The sequence below is a fragment of the Dendroctonus ponderosae genome, unplaced genomic scaffold (genome assembly GCF_020466585.1).
Source record: "Dendroctonus ponderosae isolate FM_Combo_2020 unplaced genomic scaffold, Dpon_F_20191213v2 Dpon_F_20191213_11, whole genome shotgun sequence".
Classification (NCBI taxonomy): Eukaryota; Metazoa; Arthropoda; class Insecta; order Coleoptera; family Curculionidae; genus Dendroctonus; species Dendroctonus ponderosae.
In genome coordinates, this window is record NW_026017213.1 from 713,657 (window position 1) to 716,658 (window position 3,002).

Sequence of the window (3,002 nt, forward strand, 5' to 3'; positions counted from 1 at the left end):
TAATGAATCAAAATCTGTGATCCAAACATTTTTTGTAAAAACAGTACAAGTGAAACCTAACTGTTCGAAACAATTTAACGACAAGCATGATTTTAAAATTGCCTGAAGGTGGACAATGTACAAAACTAAATGCAGCGCAAAAAATATTGACGCTTTCCATACGCGTAAAAATTGAAAATTATAAATCCATGCTTGAAACGCATTTGATTGCGAATAATTTGTGATTTGTAGAAGAGGACCTATATTCTTAAACTCACGTTTGTTATATTAGTAGCAAGAGCTGCAATACTGATGGAATTCAGCAGGACATCAACCAAAACAACATATCTGATAGATTTGTCTAGATGCTTAATAAATCTGGAAACAAGAAATAATTTGATATCCTGTAATTTAGAGGCTCCGTGTCGCTCCAGTTAAAAATTATACGATGATTGATTGACTATTACCTAAACACCCGTCGGTTGTTTATAAGGAGAGCCTTCATATCAACCGATAGATCTGCCATGTTATAACAGGTCCAGTTGCACTTACCAATTTTCACTTGCTCCATTTTCAATAACCCAAGAGAATAAATCATTAATGCAACAAACGTCATGCCAGATACTATGAACATACAAACATATATAAATGTAAAGATACATTTTAGTACGACCACAGTTGATCTATGCTCTCTTTCGTTATACGGTAGCCACATCGGGATCATGCTCCATTCTTCCTTTTCGTTTCCTTCCGAGTTTATTGAAGAAATGTCCGCCTGAATCAAGCTAGCTACTCCTGCTGACATCAGTGCTACCCCCGTAAACATAGTGCTTAACAAAATGCCCCAATTCCATTTTCTTACATGCTTGATATCGGCTTGATATGCTGAGATTGATTCAGAGTCTTTTGAAAGCCAGATCTTTTCTTCTTCCTGCAGAATGGCTTTGAGTATATCAGCAACATTGCAGATTTGATATATAAGAAACTTGCTAAATATACAAGTACCAGACAGCAAAAATACTTGGCTTGAAATGATGTCCTCACTGTCAGCACCTGATTTAACAAATTCAACAAACTTGGCGACTACCGAGATGATAAATAGTACGCCAAAGCCATGGAAAATGAGACTGTATAACCAGTAGAACCAGCGGACGGTGGAATTCATGCCATCTAGTCTCCATGTTCCAGTGAACATCATCATAGGCTTCAACATGCCAAGCAGACTCTCTTGCTTACTGTACATTTCAGCAGATTCTTGCAGATCAAGGGACGTCGCTTGATTGACACGGATCACTTAAATGAACACACTATCATTTGAGCCGGACGTCTAGCTAAAAAAATGTTTCATTTATGTGGAAAGAAAAGCTGATGTTTTTCAAGGCTCCACTTAAAGTGCTCCTACATATGTCGTTTCATATTTTATGCATACGCTAATTTGAATTTTAAAAAATTACGTTGGTTCAGGTTTAAGAGTGCTAATGCTAAGAATTCTATTTTTATTTGACTCATTTTGAGATTTTAATCAAGTTTATTTCAATTAAAATCGAAAAATTCAATATATAATTGCTCAACCATGAAAGCGCTAAGCCACTTTACTCAGATCCATGCAAACAGCATATTGCTGTTAATCCAATAGTGCAAAATGAAAATCCTAACGTAGCATGGAATAAACTGAAAGACATACAGAGTGTCCCGAAATTAGGTTACCAAACTGGAACAGTAAAATCTGCTCTCGATAATAATTGTAAGCAACCTGGGAAAACGGAGCAACCACGACGAGAGCGGCAACAGTGGTAAGCGGGACACACCCAGGACGGGAGTGGCAACATCGGGGCTACTTCATGGCTGGGACAGGAGACGGCGCGGCGGTACTTCCGGGTAACAGCACAGAACATCCCTGGGGGGATATTCTGTGGGGAAAAACAAGTGGTGGGGTTGCCAAAGGATTATTTATTATTTATTTGGCTGTGGCCCGCGCAAGGCGTTCATTAAAATCTGCATCAATCGAATTCTTCCTTAAATTTAACCCTAACAAATATGAATTTTTCAAATGAACAGGTATCGAAAAATACTCCCTAACGGAACTACGCCTTCTTGAAGAGGGGCCCAGTAGTAGAGTTTTTTCCAAATTGTTTTTAAACTTTAGTAAGTTTGGTATGCTGAATCTATATCTGAAATTAAGACTCAGAAGTCAGTCTTTTGTCATAGACGTATCATTTGGGTTAGTTTGGGTTACAAGTAGAAAAAAAGCTCTTTTCTGATACTATAAATCAGTCCTTTTCTACAAATTGTGGAAACCTGAAGTATTTTACGAAGAAAAGAAACTCTTAATTGACAAAAAATGTCTGGGTCCTTGCTATTGATGGTCAAAGTTCTCCAAAAAAATTATCTTTTTCGAAATACCGGGAGAATAGTACGATGTTCAGCCTTTTTGGGCAAGTGGTGAATTCCTGAGTGTCGTGGTACAAAAACTTTTTAGTTGGAGGATAAAATCAACTGAGTTTTTTTAGGTTGATGCACTAATCATTTGTCCACAATTTTGTGCTAATTGTAAAATGTTGTAGCGTTCATAGTTTTTGCGTAAAAAAATATGTCTGTTTTCTCGTCACTTCCAACAAGGAGTTAGCTGATATTCATTTCATTTATGGTTACTGCAATGGTAACGCACGAGCTGCTCTACGACAGTGTCAAAGGCGGTTTCCAACAAGCAGATTACCCCATAGGGAATTATTTGGCACTGGATATTAATGGGGGAATTTAAGAGATCAAGGATCATTTAGACGCTCCCGAGGACAAGAACGCCGCCTTTAGACGGAGCGCTAAATATAATTTCATATAATCCTCAAATAGCAAAAGCTAGTAAATGTCTTCGTGTAATTTTTTTTATTATTAAAAAAAAAGGATAAAGGATAAAAAAATAAAATATTGCACAAGGAGATACAACACATAATTTAATTGAAACCATATTTTCAGATCGGAAGAATGACTCAAATGCAAATATTGCATCCTTGCCATTATAAAAG